This window comes from Clytia hemisphaerica, unplaced genomic scaffold (assembly GCF_902728285.1).
Source record: "Clytia hemisphaerica strain Z4C2 unplaced genomic scaffold, Clytia hemisphaerica genome assembly, whole genome shotgun sequence".
Classification (NCBI taxonomy): Eukaryota; Metazoa; Cnidaria; class Hydrozoa; order Leptothecata; family Clytiidae; genus Clytia; species Clytia hemisphaerica.
Window position 1 is genome coordinate 33,889 of NW_027103568.1, and position 12,151 is coordinate 46,039.

The window sequence follows — 12,151 nt, forward strand, 5'->3', positions numbered from 1 at the left end:
AAATTGTCGCTGTTTGTTTCTTCATTATTATGCAAAAAGTGTGAGAACTCGTCGTTAAGGTCACTCATCTCCGTGAAACCAATCAGTTTTCCAGAGCCTCTGTGATATACCAATGAGCTTTTGATCTTCATTTCGTCAAATGCTATGACATCAGGCTTGTCTTTTGCTTTCATGTTTGAGACATTTGCTTGTTCAGCAAGTCTCTTTATGATATCTGGATTGAAGCCTGTGCTGAGATCAGTGAAGTTTAGGTATTTCTTTAAGGTCTTTGTACATGGTAGTCGAAGAAAATTCAAATTTTTGTTTGCAATCTGCTTATATGCAGCTGGTGAGGTTTGGTAAATACTCAGGCACCATCTAAAAAATAAAAATAAAACATTAATACAGGTGATATCAGAATAGCTTGAGAAAATCTAAAAAGTTTAAATTATCAAAAAGGTATTTACTAATATAATTCTTTGACAAAATATGAATAAGCTCTATGAAAAAAATTCATCTCATGTCAACCAGTAGGTATAATAAAGTAAGGAATGATAATAATTTATGATTATTATTTTGGAAAAGCATGTAGAGGACTGACTTGGATTGACTCACCTGATGATTAAAGGATGCCAACGCATTCCTTTGCTGTTTTTCTTGGACGCTTGTAACTTTTGCTGTTGCCAAAGCAGCCATTGTGGCGAATCCTCTTCAAAACCATTACATGTTGTGTTTTTAATAACTTTTTCCAGGACGTCATGCTCATCATCATCTGTCACTTGAACTGCCTTAAGCTGCATATCTTCCTGAATTTGGAAATTTAGTTTACTCACTTTTTTCATAAGTTCCCTTTTTTTCATCTGAGCATTTTTCAGTTTTTCTGCCAACTCTTCTCTAGACATATAACGTGAGTTAGTTGTCGAGGTGTCACTGGTGCGCTTCCTCTTAGCTTCTGGTTCATCACTTAGTCTTGACCGTTGCTTTGTAAGTTGAGAATTCTTATACTTCCTACATTTTGAGCACATTTCATCCAATTCATCATTACTTATGTTGTTACTGTCAGTGTTCAAAATAAGATTACAATCAACATGCCTGATTATGCTATAATCCTCTAGGTGATAGAGCTGCTTATAGTATGTATTCTCCACATTTGCATTTTCGTCTCCATTAATTGATAAAAAGGGATATTTGATATCCAGTTTACTTTTGATGACATCTTCATATCCAGATATTCCAGGACAAACTCTGTGTTTTTGGAAAAATTCAATAAATGTGTCAGTATTTTCCAAAGTGAGGGAAAATCTTCGAAGATATTCATTTTTGGGAAGCCTTTTACCACGAACAAGTAATTCCCATTGATTTTTGCAGTCAATAGTCATAGTTATATCATTTATAACTTCAAAATTTACAAAACGCTGCATCATATAAATGCGTCTGAATGGTGCAACTGGATTGATAAGCTTATTGAAACCAAGGGACGTCATTTTTTTATCAAAGTCACTCAATTTAAAAAGTAGTGATGATGAAGAGCAGTCTTTGAAGCAAATTTCACAGTTATCACCATGTTGTCCGAAGGTAAATGATGGAAGATACTCTCCTGGGTGTTCTTGGGGGGCATTTTTCAATCTTCTCAGCTTCTGATTGCAGCTACTGCAAACATGTTGGGGATGAACCAATGGCATGTCCTTTTGAACCTCAAAATCGATCCCATAGAAAATTAAGAGCACTTCCTTGAAGATACTGATGTGCTTCGCTGTTTTGTAACCATACTTCAGAACAATTTTTTCTCCACAAAGTCTGCACAGATCTTTCAAAACATTTACATGATTTTCATCAGACATTTTTTATTATAATTCTAGAATAACATACACTTCTCATTAAAACAAGGCAATAAAAAATGAAACCATATAAACAGCCATTTTTATTTTTCTGGCGCTCAAACTATCAACAAGTCGATTATTGAAAATTCAAAATGGCGGATTATTTTTGTTGGTAAATTTTGAGCTGAAATCAAATCAAAATATAAAGCCTTTCTGCCACTCAGATTTAATGGAATAAAAAGCTAATGAAAGATAAACTCATCCCTCACACTCCCTTAAAACGACATCAAAACGACGCATATCCCTCAAAAGTTATTTTGCTTTCAAGATACCATATAAAAAACACACTTTTGAATGTTTGGCTCAAAATTTCAAAACAATGAATTCACTTAGGGTAAAACCCTTTATATGGCTGGAAAGCTGAACTATTGAGCAATGTGTTTACAAATTTTCAGGGGTTTTCAATCAGTTTCTGGGGAGTTATCAGTGGAAAACCCATGTTGGATAGAGAGTTCAAAAGTGATGAATTTAAAAAAATCATTACTCAAAACCAGGATAGAGAAGTGTTTTCGTTCCGCGCCTCTAGGATCAAAGAGCGCCGCTTTTAAAAGGTTATATAAAAGAATTGATCTTTTACGGCGAGAGTTTCTATTCTAACTCTCTTAATAATTCTATGGTATGTCTGAAATACATAAAATTAAAAGAGTTTGAAAGAAATTAAATCAATTGAGAACTAAAAATTATCGTTTGGATCTTTAACATTGAGAATTCCTTTCATTTCTTTATTATAGTGGGAGAGGGGGGATTTGTTAACAAAATAACAATGAATACTGTCACTACAAATAATCACATCAAATGAATATTAAGAAAACAGACCTTGGTCCTTCTTGAAGATGATCGATTCAGCTTGATATCACTCTGTAGCTGTTCTGGAGTCATTGTAACTTTCTTCCTCTTCTCCCGTTTTTGATGGTTGAAATTATCTGCGGCAAGCGACTAAAAGAGTAGAGAATAACAACTTTAACGATCTGTGTGGCTCTATCAAAAAGTGAAGCAAGTTGACAACAAGCAATTTTACTTTTTTGATCTTGTGCTCCAAAAACAATTAAAATGCTAGATCCTATCCATCAGCACAAAATTTAAAAGTCAAATTTTTGCTTCATTTTTTTTTACTGGAGAAAGCCTAAAGTTGCCTATCTAACCCTTTGGTCTTTACAGATCTGTGCAATTTAACCACCGATATATACAAACACTGGATCGGGGATTTCCCGTACGAAATGGGTCTTTTTTGAAGCCGGGAAATTTTCGAACATTCGCCATCTTTGGGACCCCTTTGTTTACATTTTTGCTTAGTAGCGCGGAGGTATGGGGATAGCATTTTTGTAAACAAACCAAAAAAAAATCAAAACAAACCAAAAACCAAAACAAACTTGAAATGAAAACGAAAACGAAAACGAAAGTCAAGCAATAAGCAAAGAAAAAATAATTGGAAAGAAGAGTGGTGCTCCTTGTACTGCAATTGGGTGTAGGAAAAGAAAAAACAACAAGACTCAAGATCTCAGAAGTGACAGTGAAGGGTCTTCGGACGAAGAGAGCAGAGAAAAAAGAAAGTACCCAAGAACTTTTCACTCGTAAGTAATCTAACTTAGGTCTTCCTATTCTTTCTCAGTCTTTTGCTTGGCAAAGGATAAATATAGGATTGGTCAGAGAAGAAGCAAGGGTGGGCAGCCAAGTTGGTAATTTGTGATGTATAGACTGATTCTCAATTATTACAATAGATACAGAGAAGGTTATAGAGCCCCTTCCCCTTTGAAGTGAGAGGTGACCTGCTGGGATTAGCCCTCAAAATAAAGCCAGAAGCTCCCTGAAAAAGAAATGGATTTTAATGATAGTATACTTTTTTACACCAGCTTTCCAAGTGCTGTCAAAGAACCTGAGAAGTGGCATAAATGGGTAAGGGCAATGAGAAGAGAAGGCTGGGAACCAACACCACATTCAAGGATTTGTTCCGACCATTTTAAGGAAGAATTCATAAGAAGGCCTGAAAACTTGAACGACAAGGTCATGTTGAAATTTAATGCTGTACCAACAAGATTCAAGGCATTCCCTGATCATCTAAAAAAACAAGAGGTGTTTTAATAAATTCAGAAAAAATTCATTATCCATAACAAAAATATAGCCTCACTTTACCTATTATTACAGCATTCCAAGGCCCAGAAATGTCCCTTAAAAATGAAATTCAGCCTTTAAATTCCATAGTATGTAGGGTAGTTCAGTAAGCTTAGTCTCTAGTATGTTTGAATTTTATATTCTTAGATTCCAAAGGAGAGGAACAGACCAAAAATTAGAGAGCCATTAAAGCCTATAAACACTCCAGGCAAAAACATTCAGACAACAAAAAGTGAAGAAGATCCTTTGGAAAAGATGAGGAGGGAGCTTGAAAAGAAGTCCAGTGAAATTAAAGAATTAAAGAAGAAACTAAATACACAACAGCAAAAGAGAAGGTGTCAGAAAAAGATCAAAAGTATGAAAGATGTGGTAGCTGACCTAAGAAAGCAGAATTTGGCCAGTGATCAGTGCATTCAATCCCTGGAGAAGAATTTCAAAGGAGTTCCATTAGAAATTATGAAAAGGATGAAAGCCATTGAAAAAAATAAAGGAAAAGGGTGCAGATATACAAGCACGTTGCGTTCTTTTTCACTGACATTACAATTTTATTCAACCAAAGCGTATAACTTTATTCGCCAAACTTTTAAGTTAGCGCTGCCACACCCCAGTCAAATTCGGAGCTGGTATTCAAAGGTTCCCGCAGAACCTGGATTCACAGAACCTGCATTTAATGTCTTGAAGACAAAATCTCAACAAGCAGTCATCAATGGAAAGAGGGTTATGGTTTCCCTGATGCTTGACGAAATGACCATCAAAAAACAAATAATTTGGGATGGGAAGAAATTTCGCGGCTTTGTTGATATCGGCAATGGAGTGGATGATGACGATGAAAACCAGCTTGCCAAAAATGCACTTGTACTCATGGTTGTTTTTCTCAATGGTTCCTGGAAAATACCGATTGCCTATATTTTCATCGATGGGATGACAGGAATTGAAAGGGCAAACATAGTACAAGTTACTTTGCGCAAGCTAGCTGACATCAGGGTTGACACGAAGGCCTTAATTTGTGACGGACCATCATGTCATTTTGTTATGCTGTCGACTTTGGGTGCCTCACTCAGTCTTGAAAAAATGACACCATATTTCCAACATCCAGCAGACAACAGCAAAATTGTATACGTGATGCTTGACATATGCCATATGCTTAAACTTATACGTAACACGATAGGTTAGAAAGAATGCTTCTGCCCTCAAATCATGTGTGTTCTTCAATTCTTAACAAAATGAAAATAGTCTCTTGGGTGTGGTAAAGATAAAGGGTCAGAGCATCTTCTCAATTTTTTTAAAGAACAATTTAATTGTTTTTAGGTAGTGGTTTCATCTTAACTGATTCTAATGGTGGCAAAATTAAGTGGCAGTTTGTTAAAGAGCTGGGAAAGCTGCAGAGTGGAGAGGGCCTACATCTCGCGAACAAATTGAAGGCATCACATATCAAATGGCATCAAGCAAAGATGAAGGTATATATACCTTAGATAAATGTATGGAATCTATTCAAGTTAATCAAGGGATTATGGTCAGGCTACCAAACAGTAATTACATAATTTTACAAAATTTTTGTTATTTAAAAAAAAAATTTCCCCCCACTTTTTAGGTGAATCTTGCTGCTCAAGTAATCAGTTCAAGTGTTGCAGATGCAATCGAGTTTTGTGATAAAAAATTGAAATTAGATGCTTTCAAAGATTCTGGACCAACAGTAACTTTCATTCGTACATTTGACCGCCTCTTCGACATTCTAAACTCACGAAACCCATGCGCAAAAGGATATAAATCACCTTTAAAGAAAGAGAACAAGCACTTATGGCTGCCATTCATCGAGGAAACGTACAAATATATAAAAGGCCTCAAAAGCTTAGGAAAATTGATCTGCACTAGTAAACGTAAAACTGGTAAGTAATTTTTGGACCTACCCCGGTGGGGTGGAGGTCCTATAAATTAACCTGTGTTCGTCCGTCCGTCCGTTCGTTTGTTCGTTCGTTCGTTACCAACTTTTCTCAGGATTGGCTCATAGGAATTTTTTGATTTTTTGCACAAAGGTGCAAAATGGTAATTCCCAAAATGTGACGGAGCCCGATTTTTGAAAAAAAATTTTTCCAGCCGGTAGAAGCGGAAATGTCCCGAAAAAAGTGGTTTTTTGAGATTTTCTTGAGATTTTCTCATTAGTTTTTTGCGATTTTTTGCACATAGATGCACATTAGCACTGCCGAAAAGGTGTCGAAAACTGCTTACCGAAAAAAAAAATTTTCCGGTCTGTTGAGTCGGAAATGTGCCGGAAATCGTCGTTTTTTCATACCTCCGTCACGTTTTTCAACTTATTTAATCGTTTCTTTACAAAAAAGGTTCTTTATTATGATGCCCAAAACTTAGCATTGTTTGATTTCCAAAAAAATTATCCTTTGAATCCGGAACTCATTAAAAATCGCCGGAATAGCCGAAAACCGGCGTAAAACGGGCTTCCCTCGGTTTTTCAAGTTATACTCGACAGATTTTCATGGTTTTTTGCACAATGATGTAAAATAGCAATGCCCAAAATGTGACGGAGCCAAATTTTCGAAAAAGAAATTTTTTCGGCCAGTGTCCCGAAAAAAGCGGTTTTTGAGATTTTCTCGAGATTTTATCATCAGTTTTTTGTGATTTTTGCTCATATATGCAGATAGATGAGATGCACATTAGTACTGTCGAAAAGGTGTCGAAAACCGTTTACCGAAAAAACATTTTTTAACGGGATTTCGGGATTTTGCTAAAGATTTAACGAGATTTCGGGATTGAAGACCCTTGGATGCCACCCAACAGCAAGATAAATGATTTGTAATTAGATTCTATTTTCAAATTTTCCAAAAGTGTCTTTTCTTCAAGATTTAACTTAAGAAATTTTTTATAAGCATATGTTTGAAAAGTCAAATGTGTTCGAACAAGACTATAATTATTATACGAAATGAATCAAAGAAAGGGAATCCAAAGAAAGTAAACCGGTTGAGTAAATGAAAAACCCGCATGGAACGTTAACTATTAATATTTAATTAGGTACAAAGAATCTCTCTCACTATAAAAGAAATGATGGAAATATTTGAATGATTGAAAATATTTGAATAATTTGGGCCTTGTCTCTTTTTATTTTGGCTGGTCAAAAGATTAATTTCAATTCATCAACGTTTGACGTCAATCCATCTGTGTAAAAATAGGAAGAAAGCAATTTTTTGCCTCCTGATTTCCTTTTGTGTCTACTGTTTTTCACTGATTGGTTGAATTTTCAACAAACACTTACTCATTGCGACACACCCATTCCTTATTTGGTAATTTTATTGTTAGTATTTCTTTTAGTCGATTGGTCGAAGTTTTATCCGAGCAAATTATGACGTCAATCGTACTGACTATGTGTTTTCTGGGCACTAAAAAGAAAAGCCTCGTGGTTTTGTTTAATCTAAAAAATAATTTTTCTAAACAACAAGTATTTTTTAAATAATTAATTCATAAATAAAGACATGAATTCCACAGTTCGAAAGCTTCTATGATGGAGAGATACTTCACTATCAAAAGATCAAAGTAAATTTGGAAAAGAAAGAAACTCTTCATCGCAGAGACTTCTTTAAAATTATATAAATAAAAGAAAGGAGATGTTATTATTCGAAATCTTCTATGATATTTATCTGTATAGAGAAAGGTTGTTACATCGGAATTAGTTTGCCTCAATTTGTCAATGTTAAGACATGAGGAAATTTTAGTGATTTGTGTACGCATGTTTGGCTTTATTGAAATGATTATTTTTTAGCTTTAAAGGTAAAATTAGAAAAATGTATAAAAGAAGAGCTCAAGAAAGCCCTGGCCCAAGCAGAACACCACCACCTAAAAGAAATCTATCATTACAATTTCAAAGCCCGACGAGATCAAGATTGGACATAATGGGTTATGTTGCTCATGTCGGCGAGAGCATAACTGCGGAATCTGGCAATAAATATATAGACGTCAAGCTGCAAGTTTCCAATGAAAAATTCCAAACGGTAAGAGTGATGCTACTCGGCTTGCCTTCTCCAACAATTTTCAACGATAATTACGGTAAAACCGTCACTCTGAAAAATGTCGTACTTGAGACGAAACCGAACACAAACATTGAAACATATTTTTTCAATTTCAAAACTGGTAGCAAAGTTTTAGTTGAAAAACATGCTCCAAATTTTCCATTCAAGTTTGACACAACAAAGATCAAGGACATTTCAATAGAAACGAATTATGTCAATGTTATCGGTGCTGTACACTGGAACACAAAAGTATCGAATTCTCCGTTTAGTAAAGCTGTCAGACATGGTGTCCTTCTCGATGAAACTGCCGAAATAAGATTTACAGTTTGGCGCGAAAATCTCAGTTCAATTATTGAGGAAGGCAAAAAATATATTTTCACAGATCTTACAACTAAAATGTTCTACGGTTTGAAGTTGGAAACTACATACCACACAGCTATACAACCATCAAAAACTAAATTAAATTTTCCACAGCCGAAGTTCACTGATCAACAAGACATTCCTTCGAACGAAAAAGTGTGCGAAAATCCAACGGTCGACTGTATTTCTTTAGAAAGAGTTCACCTTTGTGCCCATGCTAACTGTCTAAGCGTAATTCAAATTGAAGATGAAAACAAAAAATTTGTCAAATGCGATAACCCTACTTGCAAACGTAAGCAGGAGACCAGAAAATTGAAAACAGTTACCCAAGGAACAATAGATTTCAAAATCGAGAATTCACAAATATCCTTATTTTGTGATGATGAAGTTCTCAAATCGTTTTTCTCCGGAAAGTATGTGGATGATCCAGAAAGTATGGAAGAAGAAATTTTATTATTAAAGAATTTCACTATAAAGTACAATACTAAGGAAATGAAATTACTCGCAATTTCATTAAAAAACAATCTAGAACTTGAACAGATGGAATGGCTTGAAAGTTCCGAACCAAAAGAAAAGAATGATTGAACTTGATAATTTTCGAAATTTCAGTTATATACACTTATTTGTGATTCGACAGCGCAGTCTTGTGTTTTTGTTTTTTGTTTTTTTTTGTTTATTTTGGTTGAAGTACTTTGATTTCCAGTTTATATTTGTCCATCCAAGCATATAGTATATATTTTTACTTCTTTTGATTTTGTAAATTACATTTTCTCTTACTCTCAGGTGCGTAATTAACAGTGGAGGATCAAAATTGGTTAGAAAATGGAAATATTTTCAAATTTAAGGCCACTTGTTCAAAATATGGTTGCTCAATCGGAATTTTTTAAACAGAGCCGGGCTTTGTTTATTTACACAGTGATCTTGATTATTAATTACTACCCTAAAAAGGGTATACAAATAAGTGAGGATTTTTTATCTTGCTAGCTATGAAATTTTTTGCGAAATTAATAAACAAGCCCAAATAAGGTTCTGGGAAGTTCGAAAATGGATGAAATACCAACCACCTAAGAGTGAACCACACCTTTCATTTCGTTACATTCTAAAAATTCTTTTGATTTGAAAAAAAAACTGTTGTCTTTTTTTTCAATTTCCCTCTTGATTACAATAATCACAATGATAATAGAGACAGCTTTTTTTTCGAAATGTGACTTTACATATTTTAACCCAATTTTCATCATAATGTCTGTGTCTTTAAAGTCGAAAACGTTCATTTTTGAATGTGAATGTGAAATGAATCTTCATTTGATTTCTGTTAAAATTATGCTTCACTGACGTTTTTTTTCAACGTGCTAATTGTTTCTTCAAATAGATATGGATTTAAACCTTTCATGTTAAAACAATTCATTGTTACATTAAATTTTTCATTGTTGTTTTCCTTGTTTAAATTTCATTCCATAAAAGCATCACTTACGTTTCCCCTACCATTATAAGTTTTACGGTGTAGATAAACAGTGTATTTTGTGACCAATTATTTGTTTTATCGTTTCAGAGCTAAATATAGTAAAACCAAATACATAGTTAATGTTAAAACTTTTCTGCCAATAACAAATTTCTGACTTCAACAACAACTCCGGATTAAAAGAACTCCAGAACCAGCAACGGTCAGCTACAAACGACCTTCCAAACGATTCGATTCCTAGAGAAAATCTTTTGAAGAAAGTGAACAGCCTTTTCAGAATAAGCAAGAGTCACCAACAAACGACCTTCCAATTGATCTCTGCATTTCAAGAACAAATCATTTGAAGAAAGATAGAAAAGTACTCCAGAAGAAGAAAGACAACACTTAGTATATACAAAACATTAAAAAAAATAAAATAAAAAAAAAGTAAAAAAAAAAAATAAAAAAAGGTAAAAAAAACACAAAATAACAAAGAAAAAACAAAAAAAATATAAAAGTAAAACAAAAAAAACAAAACGAATATATCATTTTTTTGTTGTAAATAGGATTATTGATTTATTACCCGGTGTCACTTATAAAGCAGTGGAGGGGTATATAAATCATTTGCCAACGAGTTACCTCTTGGCTGTCATTACGCTCGTTACGCTCATTACGATCCTTACGACACCTAATATTACGAAATTTGAGAATACAATATCTGATAATACTCCATTTTCAAATATCATAGAAATCGAGATATATTTTCACTCTAGCAGACTAATGGGTAAAGGTAGACCTAAAGGAACGCCCGATAAGAAAAAGGGTTTTAAAGGAACGCCATTTAAAGCAACAAATGAGAGTAGTCAAAAGTTAATTTCAAACTCAATTTTCCGGGGAAAAAATACACCATTGGGCCTAAAAAATATGGGTCAAAATGTTTGTTTTTTTAATTCTGTCACTCAAGCATTATATTGCATTGATAACTTTCGCGAATCTGTATATCATTTTGATACTGATAGCCCAATAAAAATTGCAATCAAAGAGCTTTTTAATAAAATCGAGTCGTCCGAAACCCCATTCGAAACATACCATTACATCAAATCCTTAGAATTGCCACATTATAACCATATTCTTCGACAACAGTTTGACGCACAAGAATGTATGCTGCATATTTTGAATCAGGTAAATCCTTTAACAGCAGACCAGTTCGTGCCCAATGATAGTATTTTCTGTATATCATTTGCGGAATCAATTTTATGTCAAACTTGCGGTAATTTCTCTAACAAAGAAGTCACTGATAACATATGCCAAATACAGCTTCCAAACCGTTTCAGTAGAAATTCTATTGAAAATGCAGTTTCGAAAATGGTTAATGACCCATATGGAGAATTTCTCCAAGAAGCCTACGAATGTTCTCACTGTCCCGTTCGTACAGTTGCCAAAAAATTCAGGACTTTATTCAATGTTTCTAATGTGTTAGTTATTCAATTAGTTATTTTCGGGTTTGACCAGGATACTTTCGTGTCTAAAAAGCTAGCCCCCAACTTAAACGTTGAAACACAATTTGAGAATGTTCTATTAGGAAAACTTCAATTGCAAGCAATAGTTTATCATCATGGCAATTCAGCTAACAGCGGCCATTATACTGCTGTTGTAAGATACGGTGAAACTTGGTATAAGGTTGATGATGAGAGCGTCGTAGCTATTCCGAATGTTCAATCTCGGTATGATGTTACTGATCATGCTGTTCCGTATCTTTTAATCTATAAAAAAGCTAATAGAGAATTGACCACTACACCTATTTCGAATGAAATCCTTTCTAATCAAATTAGCTATCCTTCTTATCCAGAAAAAAGAATTATTGGTCATACTGAAAATTTTGAAAATGAAAATCCTGTTTCTGAATTCTCTCATACAACTATTGATTTGGAAATTTGTAAAGTATCTACTAGTACACATGGTGAAAATAGCGAAAGCTCAGTCGCATTTGTTAAAACTGGTAAAACTATTGACAGTATGACCTCCGAGACGATGATGAAAAAATCTCTTCTTAAAGAACTAGAGCGACAAAATCGCAAAACCTTTAAGTCAAAGACTACAAATACCCCTGATATTTCATTTTGCAATACTCCAGTGAAACGAAAGCGGAAACTAACACCTGTATCAAAGAAAGCTGCAATGGGAAATACGCGTTATCATTTGGATGACGTTAGAAAGAATTTGTTCCGAGAATCTGCCCAAAAGCGAATGAAAATAAACAGAGAAAATCAAAATGAATTCGAAAAAGAAAAGGTTCGAGAATCTGCCCAAAAGCGAATGAAAATAAACAGAGAAAATCAAAATGAATTCGAAAAAGAAAAGGTTCGAAAATC

General features: G+C 34.2%; 1 long non-coding RNA gene across 1 annotated transcript; it reads left to right on the forward strand.

Moving 5' to 3' along the window:
- The first annotated feature begins 3,343 nt into the window (after positions 1-3,343).
- LOC136801062 (uncharacterized) lies at positions 3,344-4,712 on the forward strand. The gene is made up of 3 exons (XR_010845797.1): positions 3,344-3,430; positions 3,710-3,929; positions 4,116-4,712. It is a non-coding gene; the product is annotated as an uncharacterized lncRNA (long non-coding RNA).
- Positions 4,713-12,151: the final 7,439 nt, after the last annotated feature.